This window comes from Rhipicephalus microplus, chromosome X (assembly GCF_043290135.1).
Source record: "Rhipicephalus microplus isolate Deutch F79 chromosome X, USDA_Rmic, whole genome shotgun sequence".
Lineage (NCBI taxonomy): Eukaryota > Metazoa > Arthropoda > Arachnida > Ixodida > Ixodidae > Rhipicephalus > Rhipicephalus microplus.
In genome coordinates, this window is record NC_134710.1 from 62,587,717 (window position 1) to 62,595,311 (window position 7,595).

General features: G+C 42.6%; 1 long non-coding RNA gene across 1 annotated transcript; it reads left to right on the forward strand.

The window, feature by feature from the left end:
* The first annotated feature begins 487 nt into the window (after window positions 1–487).
* Window positions 488–5,915, forward strand: LOC142776863 (uncharacterized). The gene is made up of 2 exons (XR_012887854.1): window positions 488–1,779; window positions 5,610–5,915. It is a non-coding gene; the product is annotated as an uncharacterized LOC142776863 (long non-coding RNA).
* The last annotated feature ends 1,680 nt before the right edge of the window (window positions 5,916–7,595 follow it).

Below are 7,595 nucleotides of genomic sequence, written 5' to 3' on the forward strand. Positions count from 1 at the left end.
TCATTCGTTTGACAAGATTATGGTGACACTATTAGAATAAGGCTTTAAATTGCACCATGATCGCGAAATTCGAGAATCGTTCTTGATTCAATAGTTCAACAGTCTGTTATCCGGCATTAACGAGTGCGTAGGCAAAGTGTCATGCATTTTTACGATGCCCTGACGTCCGCAATTTTGCGAAATATTTAGAAAAGCATCCCTAACGCATTCTATACTTTCTAAAGGTTATCATATATTTATTTTTTATTTTTTTATTTTTTTCATGCGTGATCCTTGTCGTCAATGCTGAATGTTACAAATGAGCACGTGCCCACAATCTTGTCTAGTGTATGACATTTTTAATGTTTTTTTTAGTTTAGTCATGGCTGTTCAAATAATTTTTGTGACACTCACATGCTGATCGCACGTGTTTTGTACTGACGTGTTCATGCCTGCCCATAAAAGCGGCCACAAACTCGTCATTCTGTTAATCCTGATGAAGGCCGTGCCATGGTCGAAACGTACAGTAGACAACTATCAAATTTTCGTAAGTGTGCTCCTTTATTCCTAATTATATTTTCACCGGACCCACACAATTTCTTTTTTGAATCATTTTTCTACTATGGGTCCCGGAGAAGCCACTACGTAAATTGTTGACTGCAAATAGCCTAAGAGTGCCACATCGACAGCCATTTTGGGTGACTCGCAGATAAAATACCTATACCAGCATTTTGATCCGCTTCATGCGGGTACGATAACCTTCATCTCTCAGAGTGGTGCTACCATCAGTGATGTAAGTTCACTATTGGATTTGGTGCCTCCGTTAACGGAAACGCTCATCCTTCACGTTGGCAGCAAAGTGTTCCGGCAACATGTCTTTGGCCAGGTACCACGAGATGCTGGATATCGAAACGGCACCCCGCTATACGTCCAATATACGCAAGCCTGGTCCCGCCACGATCCTGCGACCGCCGTCAAGGTAGCAGAAACGAAGCCTTTGTGCAACGTTGCAACAAGTCTGCAAGATTTTTCAACCAGCTCCTTCGGAACTTTGGCCAACGTTCAAAGCTGGTATTTCACGTTGATCATGGATTTGAATGGCTCCCGCCATCTCGCGTGCTCGCAAGTGACGGTCTCCAATAAGGTTTCGAGGGCTTTGCGCTACTTGCCTGCCACTTTCAACAGTTGTGCTTCAAAAATCTACATGATGTGTCATCGGCTGCTTGGGAAGACTACACAAGCAGCGTAACTATTTGTAATGTGTCTCGTGCCAAGAAAGCTCGTTCGCACGACAGTCTTCCGTCATCTGAAAAAGTGGCTGCACCCTCTGCGAGAATGCCACCAAGTGGTATCGAAGTGATAAAAATTCGCTCAGCGACAGACCGATCAAGTGCGACAACAGCAAACAACACACATGGAAGCAGGGCAGCGACAAGCAAGCCAACGACCAGGCGGCCATCGACCAGCAGGGCTTCTGAGAACAAGGCCACGGCGAGAGATGCAGTGAATAAGTTAACACCAACAAAAAAGACATCGCCATGCTGTGTACCTTCAACGAACGCAACGACCAGCCTGACAACGAGAAACAAGACACCGGCAAGGACAATTACCACGACGATGACAGACAAAGGAGTGTCTTTTTACAGGGTTATGAACAATCCAGTGAGCAGCAAGGCAACACCGGCCACTTCGCCTCCCAGTGGTGCCACGTCGTCCCAGTCAAGGTACCAATTCAGAAGCAAGAGGCCTGATCCTACCCAAGCATCCGAATGACTACTACCTAGCTGGGACCTACCCGGGGTAAGACTGCCTTTGGGGATACATCAGTGCATTTTTTGAAGCTTAGATAAGTAATCGAAAGCGTATTCGCTGCGACCGGCATGCTTCCACTTTAAAAATGTATATTGCTACATCAACAGTACCTAAAGGTTTAAGCCTTAACTTAAAGCCTGCTACGTCTGAAACGACTAGCAATAATCTCTCCAGGTGGGACAATACACTCAAACAAGCGTCTCTGGAACTCACGCGCATTGTCACTAACCATTACGAGTCATCACGAAAACAGCTAAGGAACAAAGAGAACAAACTCTTTGCTACGCGGAATTTCACTGCCGATGAAAGAGCGTCGCTCGATAACTACAGGCAAGAAAAAATTCGCGAGTTCAGCGACAAAAAATATAAAAAAGCTGATTTGCGATAACATTTGCACAAGTGTCAGCACTCCTGATGACGCAACGTCTTCAGTGCATTCGTCCTCCGCCGAAGCTGGAAATATAGTAAATATTTCTAGTGCCACGTTATCGGCTGAAGAATTGAGCGTTCTTTCCCGTGGTTTGAACTTTTGTCCTGCCACTGGAGGATACAATGGATTCCAACTAGTCAGTGACTTACACAATTTTGAAAGAAGCATGCGTTTACGCGAATACTTTCATAATCGGCCTCCATCTATCAAAACAGCATTTTTTTTCTGCTAAGCACTGGACTCCCCCTTCCCAAAGGATAAATGTCTCGATATTTACATCCGAGCAGTGCAGCGAGATGTACCCGAAGCATACAACAAGCAATCGCCGTTACACCGCAACCTAAGCGACAAAGAAAAACAAGCGATCCAGGTCCTGGCTTTTCGAGACGACATCGTCATCAAACCGGCAGATAAAGGGGGAGCAATCCTAATAATGAATAAGGCTGATTACCTTTGTGACGCCCACAGGCAATTAAATGACTACATATTTTACAGACATTTGAGCTACGAGCCAACCGAGGAATTCAAGACGAAAGTAAAGGAAACTCGAAAAGAGCTTTTAAGAAAAAATAAAATTCCAGAAACTGCGCTTAAATCTTTAGTCCCCTTGAGTCCGGTAGCTGGTAGATTTTATCTGCTTCCAAAGATTCATAAACAAAACAATACAGGCCGGCCAATAATTTCTGGAATAGGAACCATCACGGAAAGGCTGTCTCGATATGCAAACAGCTTAATTAGTTCAATTACTCCTAACTATTCTTGATATGTCAAGGACACTAATCTCTTTCTGCGTGACATTGTAAATATGCGTGTTCCTAGTGAGGATCTTCTGGTCACACTAGATGTGGTGTTAATGTACACAAATATAACCCATGCGGATGGGATTCGTTCTGTACTCCAAGCATACAATCACTCGGTAAATGAAAAACCCATCGACGGTTCCACCTTGGGCACTATTTTATCACTGATACTCGAGCTTCAGAACTTTGAATTTAACGGTGAACATTATGTTCAAACCAGCGGCACCTCGATGGGCACAAAAACAGGTCCCATTTATGCGAACATCTTCATGGGCATTCTAGAAAATAACTTTCTCGCCACTCGTGACTTTGAACCACTTTATTACAAACGCTTCATTGACGACATATCTTAATTTGCCACCATGGTGAAGCGGCAATGCATTATTTCATTGCAGACTTCAACAAAGTAGAACCATCCATCTCTTTTTCCCACTCTTATTCACCAGTCACCATAAGCTTCCTTGACGTCTATGTAGCTTTAAGCAATGGTAAACTAACGACAAACCTATACAGGAAGCCCACTGACCGACAAAGATATCTTCATTTCAAAAGTAGCCATGTCAAACACTGCAAAACAAGTATCCCTATAGCCAAGCTATCCGTTTTAAAAGAATTTTTTCGGGCAACAGGGAATTCACTCGCAATTGTGACCAACTCCGTAAAGCATTAACCGAACAACAATATCCTTCACAAATAATTGACGACGCTCTCCAACGGGCCAAATGTCTCGATCGGAAAGAGCTCATCAGTAAGGACAAGCGAGTAGCGCCACCTTCCCGAACCAACCTCGTTCTAACGCATTCTGCATCTATTCCTAACGTGTCACATATACTCGGAAAGCATTACAACTTAGTGACACAGAGCGATCGGCTTAAATACATCTTCACTGAGTCACCGCGGGTTGTATACTGGAGATCAAGTGACTTGCGCGACATGGTAACTTCTTCCAAGACTAGATTCATTGCACCCGTTGGTTGTCACCCCTTTAAAGAACGCGATGTAAAGTTTGTGCGCACATGACCACTGCGACTGTTACTAAAAGCATGGCATCTAACTTTTCACTTAGAATTAAAGGGAACCTAAACTGCGATAGCAGCAACATCATTTACTTACTTGAATGCTCAATCTGTCACATGCAATACATCGGTCAAACCGAGACATCTTTTCGCACCCGTTTCAACAATCACAAATCACACGTAAACAAATTGCCACATCTTCCATTGTCCAGGCATTTTCATTTACCAGATCGTTCGTTAGACAAGATTATGGTCACATTATTAGAATCGGGCTTTAAATCGCACCATGATCGCGAAATTCGAGAATCGTTCTTGATTCACAAGTTCAACAGTCTGTTATCCGGCATTAACGAATGCGTAGGCAAACTGTCATGCCTTTCTACGATGTCCTGGCGTCCGCAATTTTGCGAAATATTTAAAGAAGCATCCCTAACGTATTCTATACTTTCTAAAAGTTATCATATATTATTTATTTATTTATTTATTTTTTTCATGCGTGATCTTCGTCGTCAATAGTGATTGTTACAAATGCCTTTTTACATGCCCACAATCTTGTCTAGTGTTTTACATTTTTAATGTTTTTTAGTGTAGTCACGGCGGTTTCAAAGAATTTTTGGGACACTCACATGCTGATCGCACGTGTTTTGTACTGACGTGTTCATGCCTGCCCATAAAAGAGGCCACATACTCGTGTTTCTGTTAATCCTGACGAAGGCTGTGCCACGGCCGAAACGTAGAGTAAACAACTATCAAGATTTCGTAAGTGTGCTTCTTTATTCCTAATTTATATATATATATATATATATATATATATATATATATATATATATATATATATATATATATATAAAGAAGGCGGGCAATTTGAACAAGAGCACGCTCACACCGCCTCGAAAAGCCTGGTTGCCCGCTTTATCAAGCCGCCTTTGGGGTCAAGCAGTCTTTAGGAGCGTTAAGAAACACACACAATATCACCTCTTATTGAGACGGATAGGCGATTGTTTGGCGAAAGGCGAACCGTGGTCATGGCCCATCTCATAATCATTACGGTGACGTGAGATTCAATCCATCCTTTCAGAACTACGGAACTATTTTTTTGTTTAGAAAAATGGTTAACACTTTAGAGTACATTGTACTCTACTATGGGAGAGCGTGAAGCCATCCGGCTTGTAGATGGTCTAAATGAACCAAGAAGGGTTTAAGGTGTTTCAATGTACTCGGCGCCCGCAAAGCTATAGCAAAAAGCGACAGTCAAACGTGCACCCACCTTACACAAGCTTTGACGCAACTTTTTTCGACTATAACTGTTTTAATAATTAAATTTTTATTAAGTATGAGCTGGTGTTATGGTAAACTGATCTTTTATCGGAATAGTTCCCATTTGATGGTGCGATTTTTTGTAGTTGTCTGGAAGCGCCATAATGTTTTAGCCTTGTTGAACGCCCGGGGACTCACCTCATGGGCGTATTATCAGGTCGACGTGGCATCGCAGACTTTTCCGTGGTGCTGTTGTGCGTACCTCCAGAGCTTTACATATTTTTATGTGTATTTCATAGCTCAACTAGCTCACAGTGTGTGCAGGCAGCCGCTCCTGTGACTACCGACTGCTCTCGCTGCGCACGGTCGGCATGCCGTCGACTTCGGTGACTGTGAACACAACAGGCTAAGCAACAAGACGCTCTATTCTACGGCTGTCAAAGCTATATCATGAAAACAGCTGTCTCGCTGCAGTGGGTTTCAATGATTGGGCAGCGTGAGTTTTTGAAATAATCTGCTACTGTGCTCGTGAACAGATGTCTCACAATCACCCCTGCGAAGTTTATTGCGCATATTGCAAATACGTGATTTAGCTAATAAAACAACATTATACTTCCTCAATGTTTGTTATTTGTGTTTCTTTTCTATCTCGCATGCAGTGAGCGGGACAAAATTAGGGGCAATAAATTCGCGTAACAATAAAGGCACGTAGCAGGTCAGCAATTAAATAAAATTCCATTTCGCGCCAGGGGTAATGCGCGACGTCGCTACCGCTTCCGTTTGTGACGTCATATCTTAATTTTGTATTTCTGATTTATTTATTCATTTTTTCTAGGAGTTGTCCAATTCTAGACGGCGATGGCGTAATAGATGGAGCCGCCGACTAGTGGATGCGTGGGCTTCTAGGGAATTTACGCTACCGGTGTACATATACCTTGTAGTGACTGTGATGATGTTTTCTTTGCCGCATGTGACATGCCCAAAGCAGCAAGTTGAGTTTGGTGTTAAACGGGTAGTTACAGCTTCCTTTGTGTATATAGCACATGGACAGTTCTTTCTTCTTTCGCAACAGAGCCTGTCACCCGAGAAGCGCATTGACGAAATCATCAGAAAGGTGCATTTACTTCGTGCTTTTCACCATCTCATATTCTAACGAGAACAGGGCGAGCATGATCGTTGCCTTGGGAACCGCATACTGCAACACAAAAAGGCCACAAAGATTTTTCGCTGATGTGAGTGTATACAGGAATCTACAATAGTAACACATTATGGAAACCTGCAAAAAACCTGTTCTTTCACTTAACATTGGCTGAGAACTTAATGTTTGAGGGACAACCTACGTGCCAATGTTCTGGCATTTATGCCCACAAACCCTCAAGGTATAGCAGGCGAAACCTGGCCCCCAACGCACCCATTTCCAAGTCGTCAGTTTGGCGGATAATATATAACTCGGGTTTTAATTTCAACAACCTTACCTGAACCAAAGCTTCGAAGAGAGGGACTTGCAGAATCGCGTAGATTTCTCGAACTGGATCCTCAAAATAATCTGATGAACCTCCGAACTTTTTTGTATTGTAATCTGGACAGAGGAAGCGCGTTTTTGCAGAAACAGCCAAGTAAATCTGCATAATTTCACTATAGCTGAGTGTCTGCAATCCACACCTTGGACAAAGCGCACTAGGCAGCAGGGCCAGTGGCCTTTTAGTGTTGGATGCGGAATTTACGCCGGAGTTATAATTGCCCACATCTTATTCGATATTAGGCTCACTGGAGTTACGTGGCTGAAATTCTTGATGAACAGATAGATAGATATTGCAGAGGAATTCCTCTGTAACGTCTCCCACTATGGTGATACCACCAAAAAGACGCAATATATATCCTCGGATAAAAAACATTTATTTTAAATTACGTGACCGATTTATGTAAGCGTCAATTTCCAATAATCAGAAATGGGGAAGTACAAGTTAACGGACCATAAGCAAGGGCTGCACGCGTTTTATTCGCAATTAGATCAAACTTACTAAATTAGAAAAACCGGACATGACAAGCGGATCAAAATGAACCAGATAGTAAGAATTTATACGGAGTCCCTCATTACCTCGTGCCTCCTAATATTATTGTCATTTTGGCACATAAAACCCCAGGAAGTATTATTACCTTCTAACCGCCAAAATATTAGCGTAATAAAATAATCAATTGCAGTGAGACTATGTTACTGACTTCGGTACCTTTTTCAGTCACTGTAAATAATGCTTTCTTGTGGCACTATTATAACAAAGAGATAGGGCATATCGTTTTTTA